Raw genomic sequence first — 13,473 nt, 5'->3', positions numbered from 1 at the left:
TGACACCCGCTCGCGGGAATTCAAGTTACTTCTTACACAGGGACTTAGAAACCTACGAGGACGGCCTCGGAGCCCCTTCTACGACAGGTTCGGCGCCATCATCGCTGTGACGAAATTTCGGCGTGTACAGAACGACCTGGTACGTAGACAAGGAGCCGGTGGCCGCGGCATGGAAGAGGCGCTCCGCGGGGTAGTCCACCGGGCCTGGCTCCTTCTCCGTGTCCCCAGGCGCCGCTTGGCTGGAGATGTGAGTCTCCAAGTCCGCAGTCGCCAGTACCCGGTCGGCAAAAGGGCGCACCGCATCCATCAAGCGCAGCACTTCGGCAACATCGAACTCGCCAGTCTCCGAGGGGAAGCCAGCGGTGACCTCCTCCACGTCGAACCCCTCGGAGTAGTGCGCCAGCACCATGCTCAGAGCCATGGTAATGTCAACACGGCAGGAGGAGCGGCGAAGCCAGTCAACGACGGCCGGAATGTTGGACACGGCCCTGAAGACGGACGGCGTGTCCCGTGGAATCACCTCCCGCGGACTCAGGTACTGGAGTGCAGCCAGTATCTCCCCCGCACAGGCAATGATACGCGCGGTCGCAGTCGACAGGCATTCCCGCGGAGTCGCCGTCTCCGTGAAGTCGCTCGTACCTACAACCAACAACACAAGGAAGAGAAAATAAGAACTCGCCCTCGACATCGACTCGCCATACTCGGGGACTGGCCCCCGAAGCCGACTCGCCATGCTCGGGGACTGGCCCCCGAAGCCGACTCGCCATGCTCGGGGACTGGCCCCCGAAGCCGATTCGCCACGCTCGGGGACTCGAAGCCCCGGCAAGTAAACAGCAAGCGAAAAGACAGGAGCTTACCAAGAAGCTGCCGCAACATCTCACGGACGAAAGCCTCGAAGTTGGTCTTCTCGGCCTGCACCGCCAGGACGATGCCTTCGGACGCCTCCTTTTCCGCAGCCAACTCCTTGGCGTGCTGCTGCTTCAAGGCCGCAACCTCTTCCCGCAGAGACGCGGCAGCCCCACGCGCGGAATCCCGCGCATCAGTCGCGGCCTCCAGCTTCACCTTGTACTCAGCGATGACATCCTCCAGCTCCCGGCCCTTCTGCTCCAAGACCTTCGTCAATTCCGCCACCTCCGCCTTCGCCCTTTTCCGGGACTCTTCGGCCTGCTGCGCCCGGAACTCGGCTTCGCGGTAGAAGGATTCCTTGACAAATCCTTCCCGAGCCTCGGCAAGAGCCTTTGCCTGCGCCTCTGCTACAAAAAAAAGAGGGCGGTGAGAACAGAAGTATCATCAAAGCCAGCTCTACCGAGAGAGGAAGGCGAGTGGTGATGGGGATATGCCCATAAGGGGTGGGTCGCCAGTCCCAGTCGCCATGAAGATAGAGGCTTGGGTGGATCGCCAGTCGCCTAAGCGACTGGGCCCTAAGGCGACTGGGCCGTGATCCCAAGGAGGAGGTCCACACGGCTGAACAAGAAGATTACTTGCGAGAGGGATAGCGGATCCCGGATTAGTAGCAACTGATATGATTCGGAGTTATCTCCATGTAACCCTAGGCCGGGGGTGCTTATATAAACCCCCGAGCTTAAACCCTAGAGGACACCTTACTCGAGATCCAATCTCCCCCTGTAAGCTCTCGGCGTAGCCGCCGACTGAGCCCCCCCATTGTAATTCTCCACTGAGCAATAAAGATCTAGCAGGACGTAGGCCTTTTACTCTCCGGAGGGGCTGAACCTGGGTAAAACCCTTGCGTCTCTTGCACCTCGACCCGTAGATGGCAATGTTCCCTTCCCCTCGCATCAACGAAGTGCTACCCCCTGTAGCATCTGCCGTGGTTACATCCACGACAGTGGCGCCCACCGTGGGGCATGGGACATCAAGCCTTCGAGCTACGGCGAGGCCCTACTCGCCAGTTCGGCGGCCGGTTGCTTCCGGCAGGATGATCGCCACCGGCAATTTCTTCCACATCCAGCCAAGCACCTACCGGCCCGCCTCGTCACCTCTCACACACGCCTGGATGGTGCCGATCGGCTCCATCAACCTCTTCGTTGGGCTCGCCGGCGTCAGCGATCCCTCTGAGCCTCGCCCCAGTCGCTCATACGACCCCTTCGCGCCCGGGCAGCTCCTCACTGCTACTCGCCCGGTCACCGGCGAGGTATACGCGGAGGCTGAGGCGGCCCTGGGAGACGATGCCGAGTCGGCGGTCGTGGCACCGACCGCTAACTCCACCGTTGCCTCGGCAGCCACCGACTCCGCCGACACCGCTCCAGTCGCCGATTCCGCCGACACCATCCCGGCCATCAAATCCATCATCGCTGCGATCGACGCCGACTTCACCGACATCATCGCTACAACGTCGGTTGCGGGATCCACCGCTGCGTCCCCGACTGCCCGCTCCATCGCCACAGCATCGATCAAGGACTCTATCTCCTTGGTCTCCCACCCGAGCGACTTCGAAGGTGGCTTCGAGGACGACTCCATCCTCTCCCTCTTCGGCAGCGATTACGACTCGGACTCTGTCGAGGCCCCGCGTTACCGCTACCCGACCGCAGTCTTCATGGCAGGGGGTGAAGGAGAGATCCCAGTCGACGCCTTCACCACTCCCCTCCCCGCAACCGCCACCGCGACCGAGATCGAGGCGCACCGGGCGGCCCTCGAGGAGCAGAGGAAAAAGGAGCTCGCCGAAAGGCAGAAATTCCGCCTCGAGCAAGATGAAGTAAGGGCCGTGTCCCACTATCGTCAGCAGCGAAACCGCCGGCGCATGGAGCGCGCCCGCGCGAGCGACTTTCCCAGCGCACGCCTTAACTTCGACGACCCAGACGGAGAAATCCGGGTCGCCCGAGTCCAAAACCCTGACATCCCGGAAGGAAGTCGGGCTGCTGCAGGTAGAGCAGCGCGCGGAGCACCACCGCCACCCCCACCACCACCACCCGAAGTTCCTCGGGCAGAGGTCGACGCCAACGGCCTACCACTGCACTCGTCTCCAGCCGACAACGTGGCAGCTGCGCAGGCCGTCCTCGCAAGAATCCCGAAACGGAGACGGCGCGATCCTCGTCCAGCACGCCAAGGCTTTGGTAGCCAAGGCATTGGAGCAGCAGCACGCCGCAGCCGACTCGCAGGGGCGACTCTATTCGCGCACATCCGCCAGTCGCGCGGCGTCGTCAGACGCGGCAAACCGCGCAATCGTCAACGCCAACAACGGCCCGCCGCCAGCACCGCGCGCGGCCCACTCGTCTAACAACCGAGTCGAGCCGCGCCCCGCGCGGGTGATGGTCGCCGCTAACGGGCAGCCCGTCGACGCCCGAACCCACATCGTCAACGACCAAGAATGGCGGGCGCGCAATCGATTGAACGACCGCCACGCCGATGAAGCCCCGCGCCAGAGCGCGTTCACCCGAATCGGCCCCGCTTGCTTCGGGCCGATGATTAGAGGCGAGCCGTACCCTGTGGGGTTCAAAGGACCCCGCGACATCGAGAAGTACGATACAAGCATTGACCCCACTGTCTGGATCGACTCGTACGCCATGGCAATGGGGATCCAGGGCCACTCCGAGTTACTCGCAGCGCGATACCTGCCCCTCATGATGGACGGCGTCAATCGCCATTGGTTCAACACCCTCACCGTCAACAGCATCGACTCCTGGGAAGAAGCCCGCGCCGCGTTCATCCAGCACTTCGCCAGCGCATACACCCGTGCCACAACCATAGAAGACCTAGATCGCTGCGTCCAAGGCCCGCGCGAGTCGACCCGCCGGTGGGTGCAGCGCTGGCAGGACATGTGGACGACCTCCAGCGGCATCAGCACGGACACGGCAATCTACTGCTTCCGACGCTGCTGCCGGTACGAACCACTAAGCGCCAAGCTCCGTCGCGTCAGCAGGGACAATATCTCAATCTCCGAGCTCTTCGACATCGCCACCCGCTACGCCGATGAAGACCCTACAGTCGACTCGGACGACGAGTACGGTCAACGACGCAATCGCCGCCCTGCGCACACGGAGCCTCGGCGTGGCGACTACCGTTTCGCCGGCCGGTCCAACAACGGCAAGCGCCGCGGAGAGGGAGGACACAACGAGCTAGTTGCTACCACCGATTACGAGCAGCGCGAGCCAAAATCGTTTCGGCGCGACACTCGTCCACCTCGGGAGGATCGGCCTCAGCCCAAGCGCTTCGACGCCCGCAGCCTCCTAGACGCACCATGCATCTATCACAGCAAGGAGGGCAAGCCCGCCAACCACACGACGGGAAATTGCTACTCCCTGAAGCAGATAGAAAAAGCTCGCCGCGCCAAGGAAAACGACGGCGGCAACCAGCACAAGGAGCGCGCCAAGGACCAAGACCAGCACAAGGGAGAGGGCTTCGGTCGCAGCGCCGGCTCGCTCCACACCTTCACCGGGGTCGGCGACAGGCGGGACAGTAAGGTCCTCGCAAGGGCAGTGGCGGTACACGCAGTCATACTTTCCGACGCACCCCGGTGGCTCAACTGGTCCGAGCAAAGCATCACCTGGAGCCGCGAAGATCACGCCCCCCGCATCGAGTACCCCGGGCGAGTGGCGCTAGTCGTCGAGCCCAAGGTCGCCGACTCACGGCTACCAAAAACCCTGATGGACGGGGAAGCTCCATCAACATCATGTACTACGACACCTTCCAGCGGCTTGGCCTGCCGGACTCACGCCTTGAGAACACCAAGGTCACGTTCCACGGCATCGTCCCCGGGCGGAAGGCCTTCCCGATCGGCAAGGTGACGCTGCCAGTCACCTTCGGCACGCCCGTGAACTACCGTACCGAGCGGATAACGTTCGAGGTGGTGAACTTCAAAAGCTCTTACCATTGCGTACTCGGCCGACAAGCGTTCGCCCGCTTCATGGCGACCCCACACTACGCGTACAACATGATGAAGATGCCAGGGCCTCGAGGCGTCATCACCGTCCATGGCGACCCGGAGATGGCATTGGAATGTGAGGACGACAGCGCCAAGCTCGCCGACGCCGTCATCGCCGACGAACAAGACAACTCCGCCGAGCTCGCCAAGTACCCAGTCGACCGCAACGACCCCGCCATCCTGGAGAAGCCAACCGAGCTCGACTCGTCCGCAGCAACCTTCAAGGCCGCAGCAGGCACCCGCCAAGTAGATCTTGTAGAAAACGATCCAAGTAGGCAAGTTACCATTGGGACGGGCCTGTCCGCCCAATAGGAAAGCGCGCTCATCAAGTTCCTCCGTGAGAATCGAGATATCTTTGCATGGAAACCATCGACCTGCCAGGTGTCCCGAGAGAACTTGCTGAGCACAAATTACATGTCGATCCCACCGCGCGACCCGTTAGGCAGGCAATGCGCCCTGTGGGAGAAGAACGGCGACGCGCAATCGCCGAAGAAGTAAACCGGCTGCTCGCTGCCGGCTTCATCATAGAAATCAAGCACCCGAAATGGCTGGCAAACCCAGTCCTAGTGCTAAAGAAGAACAAGACGTGGCGAATGTGTATCGATTACACAAGCCTCAACAGCGCGTGCCCCAAGGACCCATTCGTCCTACCGCGAATCGACCAGATTATCGACGCGGTCGCCGGGTCCGAGTCGCTATGCTTCCTTGATGCATACTCCGGGTACAATCAAATAAAGATGGCCAAGGAAGACCAAGAGAAGACTGCATTCATCACACCCCTAGGCGCCGCCTGCTCCACGGCCATGACCTTCGGCCTCTAGAACGCCGGAGCACCCTACGAGCGGTGCATGAACTGCTGCTTAGAAAGCGGATCGGCCGCAACGTGCATGTCTACATCGACGATGTGGTGGTCAAATCGACTCGACAGATCGACCTCGTCAGCGACCTCGCCGAAACATTCGCCAACTTACGGCGGTACAAGATCAAGCTCAACCCTTTGAAGTGCACCTTCGGGGTTCCATCAGGACAGCTGCTAGGCTACGTCGTCTCCAAGCGAGGCATCGAACCTAACCCGGAGAAGACATCGGCGGTCATGCGCACCAAGCAGCCAGCATGCCTAGTCGACGCGCAAAAACTCGCCGGTCGAGTCGCCGCCCTCGATCGCTTCATACCCCGGCTCGGAGACAAGGCCATGCCACTATACCGCTTGCTCAAGAAGTCGGAATCATTCCGGTGGACAGACGAGGCGCAGCGGGCCCTAGAGGAACTCCAGCACGCCCTCTCGAATGCCCCTATCCTCGCGGCCCCGCTGCCAAAAGAAACCATGCTCCTATACGTCGCCGCGTCGAACCGCGCTATAAGTGCAGTCATGGTCGTCGAACGGAAGGAGGAAGGAAGGGAGCAACTGGTACAACGCCCGGTCTACTACATCAGCGAAGCCTTAATCGAATCCAAGCAACGGTATCCACACTACCAGAAGCTGGTGTACGCCGTCCCTCGGGGCCCAGCGGCGACTGGCCCCTTACTTCCACGAGCACCCCATCAAGGTAGTCGCCTCAACACCACTCGCCGACATCATCCGCAACCGCGACGCAACGGGCCGGATCGCCAAGTGGGCAGTCGAGCTCGGCGTCCACAACATCACCTACGAGTCACGCCACGCCATCAAATCTCAAGCACTCGCCGACTTCCTCGCCGGCGGGAAGAGGCCCGGCAGCCAAGCTCCCCGCGGACATCAAACATAGGACGTTGCACTTCGACGTTTCTAAAAACCTCCAAACAGCAGGCGCGGGAATCGTAATCACATCACCAAAGGGCGACACGGTGAAGGACGTCCTGCAACTCAGAGTCGAGCCATGCACCAACCACATGGCCGAGTACGAGGCGCTCCGGCACGGCATGCGAGTCGCAAAAGAGATGGGCGCAACACGGCTGCGCTGCCTCGGCGATTCCGACCTAGTCGCCAGCCAAACTTCCGGCACCTGCGACGCCACAGACGCCAACATGATCGCATACAAACGCGCCGTCGACCAAGCCGGCGCTAGCTTCGCCGGTCACGTCGTCGAGTGGGTTGACAGGCGCAAGAACGAAGAAGCCGACGCGCTAGCCAGAATCGGGTCCAAGCGACTTCAACCTCCTCCGGGCGTCGTCCTGGACATCCTCAGCCACCCCTCGGTGCGCGCACCGCGCGAGCTGGACATTGCCGAGCCACCTGCTCCCGACTCCGCCTTAGTCGCACTCGCCGTCGACAGCACCGATTGGACCGAGCCATACATAAGCTACCTCGAGAGCCAGGCACTGCCGATGGATGAAACCAAAGCACGCGCCATCGTGCGCAGATGCAAGTCCTTCACCATCATCAACAATGAGCTATACAAGCGCAGTGTCTCGGGAGTGTTCCAACGATGCGTCACCACGGCGGAAGGGCGCAACATTCTGCGCGACATCCACGCAGGGGACTGCGGCCACCACGCAGGCGCGCGTTCAATCGTCGCCAAGGCCTTTCGTCACGGCTTCTACTGGCCAACAGCCCACGAAGACGCAATCGCTCTTGTCCGTTCGTGCGCCGGGTGCCAAAAGTATGCAAGCCAGTCGCACATGCCAGGATCGGCATTGAAGACCATCCCCCTCACCTGGCCCTTCGCCGTGTGGGGCATGGACATGGTGGGAAAATTCAAAACGGCCCCCGGCGGATATACTCACCTCCTGGTAGCGGTGGACAAGTTCACCAAATGGGTAGAAGCAAAGCCCATAAAGAAGTGCGACGGGAAGACAGCCACAAAGTTCCTACGCGAGCTTATCTATCGGTATGGCTACCCTCACAGCATCATAACCGACAACGGCACCAACTTCGCCAAAGGGGAGATGGCCGACTTCTGCGAAGAGAAGGGCATCCGACTCGACCTCGCCTCAGTCGCCCACCCCGAGTCGAACGGCCAAGCAGAAAGGGCAAACCAGAGCATCCTTCACGGACTCAAACCACGCCTGGTCGTGCCCCTAGAGCGCGCAGCCGGTTGCTGGGCAGAGGAGCTCCCTTCAGTACTATGGGGCATCCGCACAACGCCTAACAGGTCAACCGGCTTCACGCCTTTCTTCCTGGTATACGGCGCCGAAGCCGTCATGCCCACGGACATCGCCTACGACTCGCCTCGGGTCGCCAACTACGCTGAAGAAGACAACGAGCGAGCTCGCCAAGATGACGTCGACCTCCTCGACGAGGCCAGAGACCTCGCACTCTCCAGAACCGCCATCTACCAGCAGGACCTCCGTCGCTACCACAGTCGCCGCGTTCGAAGTCGCTCCTTCCAAGTCGGCGACCTGGTACTCCGGCTAATCCAGGACAAGAAAGGGATGCACAAGCTGTCCCCGCCCTGGGAAGGACCATTCGCCGTCAGCCGCGTACTCGGCAACGACTCCTACTACCTCATCGACGTCCGCAAGGACGACAAAGGCGAGCCGCTCACTAAAGAAGTGGAGCGCCCCTGGAACATCAACCTCCTCCGGCGGTTTTATACCTAAGGAAAAAATGTAACCCGAAAATTCAGAGGTTAATAAAAATCGCCGACCATTTTGATCTCAAGCTCCGACTACCCCTCTTTCACCCGCCAGATATCCCCATCTCTCAATCCCGGTACATACCGGCTTAGTCGGCGCGACAAGCGACTAGGTACTGAGAGACCTCCGGTCGCCACTGCTGGACGAGCGAAGTCCACGATCAGCCAAGTAGCCGGGCTAACACGGGATGGCGGCGTGACCGGGGCACAACACCAGGTCCGGCCACCCACCATCCCTCACGCCGTCGGGTGAAAACGGCGACTGGAACCCACAGCAGGGCCGCACGCTCGGCCAGCCCCACGGGCCATGGCGACCGCCTTGTGCTACGCTATAAAGCACACCAATGCCCTCCTCTACCTTAGGCTGGCGAATTGCGTGGCTAAGTACTTCGACTAGGGACCCCGCAAAACGGACCCGCGGCTCGCCAAGGAAAATACGCCCGCAATGATCCCCTTTGGAGTCGCCTAGCGACTGGCTCACAGAGCCACGACGAGTGGCGCGCTACATCCGAACAGCGCAAACTACAACTCACCACTACTCCACCCATGAGGCTGCTATTCGTACTATAATGACTACGTACTGCGACTGGGGACGCCCAGCTCGAAAAGGAAAACAGTCAAGTCGATAGCCTTCATCGGGGTCGCACAGCGACTGGCCTGAAGGCCATGGATAGTCGGAACCAACTCCAACGCATCGCCGCCACAAATAACGCAAAAGCGACCACCGAATCACATTTAAGCAAAAGTCATCATTATATTTACAACTAACACCCGCTCGCGAAAACTCCATCCACCTCTTACACGGGTACTCAGCAAACTACGAGGACGACCCCGGAGCACCCTCTACGACAGGCTCGACGCCGTCATCGCCGTGACGAAACTTCGGCGTGTACACCACGACCGGATATGTCGACAACGAGCCGGCGGCCGCGGCATGGAAGAGGCGCTCCGCGGGATAGTCCACCGGGCCTGGCTCCTTCTCCACGTCACCGGGCGCAGCGTGGCGGGGGATATGAGTCTCCAAGTCCGCGGTCGCCGATGCTCGGTCGGCGAAGGGGCGCACCGCATCCATCGGCCGCAGCACTTCGGCAACATCGAACTCGCCGGTCTCCGAGGAAGCCAGCAGTAACCTCCTCCACGTCGAACCCTTGAGTAATGCGCCCACCATGCTCGAGCCATGGTAATGCCAACGCGGCAGAAGAACGGCGAAGCCGATCAACAACAGCCGGAATGTTGGACACGGCCTTGAAGACGGATGGCGTGTCCCGCGGAATCACCTCCCGCGGACTTAGGTACTGGAGTGCGGCAAGTATCTCCCCGCACTGTGCGATGATACGCGCGGTCGCGGTCGACAGGCATTCCCGCGGAGTCGCCGTCTCCACGAAGTCACACGTACCTGCAGTAAACAGCACAAGGAAAAGGAAAAAATGAGAACTTCCCCTTCAACGCCGACTCGCCACGCTCGGGGACTGACCCCCGAGGCCTGCTCGCCACGCTCGGGGACTGACCCCCGAGGCCTGCTCGCCACGCTCGGGGACTGACCCCCGAGGCCGACTCGCCACGCTCGGGGACTGACCCCCGAGGCCGACTCGCCACGCTCGGGGACTGACCCCCAAGGCCGATTCGCCACGCTCGGGGACTGACCCCCGAGGCCTGCTCGCCACGCTCGGGGACTGACCCCCGAGGCCTACTCGCCACGCTCGGGGACTGACCCCCGAGGCCGACTCGCCACACTCGAGGACTGACCCTCAAGGCCGACTCGCAGTGGTCAGATGCTCGAACGCCCGGCAAGTAAACAGAAAGTGCGAAGACAGGAACTTACCAAGAATCTGCCGCGACATCTCCCTGACGAAAGCCTCGAAGTTGGTCTTCTCGGCCTGCACCGCCAAGACGATGCCCTCGGACGCCTCCTTCTCCGCAGCAAGTTCTTTGGCGTGCTGCTGCTTCAAGGCCGCCAACTCCTCCCGCAGAGACGCGGCAGCCCCACGTGCAGAATCCCGCGCATCAGTCGCGGCCTCCAGCTTTACCTTGTACTCGGCGATGACATCCTCCAGCTCCCGGCCCTTCTGCTCCAGGACCTTCGTCAATTCCGCCGCCTCCGCTTTTGCCCTTTTCCGGGCCTCTTCGGCCTGTTGCGCCCGGAACTCGGCTTCACGGTAGAAGGATTCCTTGACGAATCCTTCCCGAGCCTCGGCAAGAGCCTTTGCCTGCGCCTCTGCTACAAGAAAAGGAAACGGTGAGAACGAACGCCAGGGCCAGTAACACTGAGAGAGGACGGCGAGCGGGCATGACTTACTGCCCAGAGCAATCAGCTTCCGGTTCTTCTGTGCCGCCTCCTCCACGAGCGCGGTCAGTCGCTTAATCTCCGCCTGCGGAAACCAAAATGCTAAGGTCAACAGACGAAAAACAGAAGAGACTCGACTCGCCCTTTCAGACCAAGTCGACCCTCGGGGACTGGGGGTGACTAGGCTACGAGTTCAGCGACACTTACCACGTGCGCTTCGCCAAGCGCCGTGTGGAGCTCGGTGAAGGTTAAGGAAGACGGCGGCGGATGACGCGACTCGGTCGCCCCGTCCGCTCGCATCACCGCCTCAGTCGACGGAATTTCGCCCGTCCGCGTGTCGGCGTCGCTAGGCGGGGCTCGGTCCCTAGCGGCCTTGGACCGGCGCTCTTTCAGCGGCCCCGATAGGCCGTCCTCCTCGACGATGTCCTCTTCAACCTCGGGTGCCTTTTGTCCCTCAGTCAATCCGACGTCGGCCGACTCCCCCTCCACCACGGGCGGAGCAGCGTCCGGACCCGTCGCCGCGCTCGCCATGCCCCCGCGAGCCATGCTGGGTAGAGGAAAAACGTCGGCGGTGGACTCAGCGTGGCCGGCGCTCGCCTTCTCTGTTTGGCTCGCGGCGGCGGGCTCTTCCGGAGCCGACCCCGCGCCCCCAAGGTCGGATGGCGCCGCTTTCCTCTCCGCGGCCTTCTTCTTCGCCTCGGCTGCCCTCGTGGCCGCCACCCCAGCCGCGGGTGGCTTTGCCAAGGTCTTCTTCTTGGACCTACAGGAAGGCGAGGTGAATCGACACCCAATCCAGCCGCAAGAACAACAAGCTCGACCAGGAGTGCTTACTTCACCGTGGGAATCGCTTTTACGCCCGGACCGGCCCGAGCTCCCGCGTCGATTGCCCCCTTCAAGGGACACTGGAGCCTCATGGACCCTTCCAGGATAGTGGGGCGCAGTCGCTTCGATAGTGGCTCGGCCCCTGCCTTGGAGGGCTCCGCCTTGTCCTCCGGGCGAGAGGTCGCTTCTTCTTCGGCCGCGCCCTGGGACGAGGACTCGGCACCTCTCTTCGACCCGCGCGGGAGTCTGATGAAGTCCCGCGCCTCCGAGTCCGACTCGGTGCGCTCCTCCTCCTCGTCGACCTCTTCCTCCTCGCCTTCGGTCATCTCCGGTGGTTCCTTTCCGGCGAGAGGAGGGAGGTGGTCCGCGATCTTCTGCCAACGCTGCAATCGAATCAAAGGAACAAGTCAGAAAGGAAGAAGCGCGGCTAAGCCGTGCGAAGTCGCTATGCGAAGCATTACCTGAGGCGCTGGGGTGTCTTCGGTGTAGGGCTGCAAGCCGTCCTCGAAGGAAGTAAAGGTGGCAGTGGTGATCTTAGCGAGCGCCTTCCGGTACTCGCCCTCGTCCCACTCGGTCGCCGTCGACCGGGTGCGGTCGTTCTGTCCCCGGTACTCCCACATGGGGTGAGCTCGGCACCGCAGGGGGATCAGCCGCCGGCCAAGCCAACAGTTGTACATGTCGACCGCCGTCAGGCCGTCATCTTTTAGCGCCTGGATCGCTTGGCGCATATCCTTCACCACCTTCTCCTGCTCGCGCGGCAGCGACCGGACATTGAGGCGCCGCGGGACGCTCGGCTCGGGACTGTATTGCGGAATGCATACCTCGCCCGGGGGAGTGTACTCCTTGGCGTAGAACCAGAAACGACGCCACAGCGACTGCGCCTTCTTGGGGAGCGCCATGTCGATGAAGCTTTCCCCGGACTTCACCTGGAAGGTGATCCCCCCGTTCGGGATGAGTGCTTCGCTGTTCTTGCTGGCCCGAGTCGCCCGCCCGTGGAAGATGGACACCCACAGCGGGAAGTAGGGTGGACAGGCCAAGTAGCATTCGCACAGCGCCACGAACAGAGAAATCTGCTGGACGCTGTGCGGCCCGAGGTCGGAAACCTTGATGCTGTAGAAGGCCAGCAACTGCCGGAGGAAATCGGAGGTGGGGAGAGCGAACCCGCGATCGAGGAAGCTCATGAAGATCACGAACTCCCCGGGCCGTGGGAGGGGCTCCGTCTCGTTCGCCGGCGGAACCCGCCATCGCTCCTGGTTGAACTCCGGGATGACTCCGGAGGCGACGTACGGGAGGAGAGACTCCCGCGTGACCTTCGACTTGCCCCAACCCTTCGCCGCCATGGATGCGTGTGGAGTGTGGAATGAAGATGAGATGAAGAGAAGATGGGGGATGAATGCGGAGGAGTGTTGAACCCTAATCCCAGGGGCGACCCTTTATACCGCCCGCACTCGCTCAGATTGAGGATGAGATCTGTTCGTTGAATTGTCCCGGAATCGCCGCCCCGCAATCAACGGTCGAGATCTGCGCCGTCACCGGCTGAGTAGCCGTTAAACTAGCCGTTAGCGGTCACGTCGAGCCCAACGGTCAACAACATGCAGACGGTGTGCGCCTCGGTCAACGTGAAATCTAGCCGTTGGCCTCTCCACGTGTCTCTATGGTGACTACGCGTCGACTGGCAAACGGCGACTGGCTAGAGCCGACTGTCACACGCCGACTGACTGATCAAATTATGGCGACTGAGACTGCCACCGCACCCGCGACTTTATCTTTGGAAGCCCGGCGGCGACTCATCTTGATCCATCACCGCGCCTCTCCAAGACTTGTTCCAGATCCGCGCCGCTTCACCACCGCGCTTGGGGACTACTGATGGGGATATGCCCATAAGGGGTGGGTCGCCAGTCCCAGTCGCCATGAAGATAGAGGCTTGGGTGGAT

The sequence above is a fragment of the Lolium perenne genome, chromosome 6, assembly GCF_019359855.2.
Source record: "Lolium perenne isolate Kyuss_39 chromosome 6, Kyuss_2.0, whole genome shotgun sequence".
In the NCBI taxonomy this organism is placed as follows: Eukaryota; Viridiplantae; Streptophyta; class Magnoliopsida; order Poales; family Poaceae; genus Lolium; species Lolium perenne.
The sequence above is the reverse complement of the archived record's forward strand: the minus strand, read 5'-3'. Positions refer to the sequence as shown.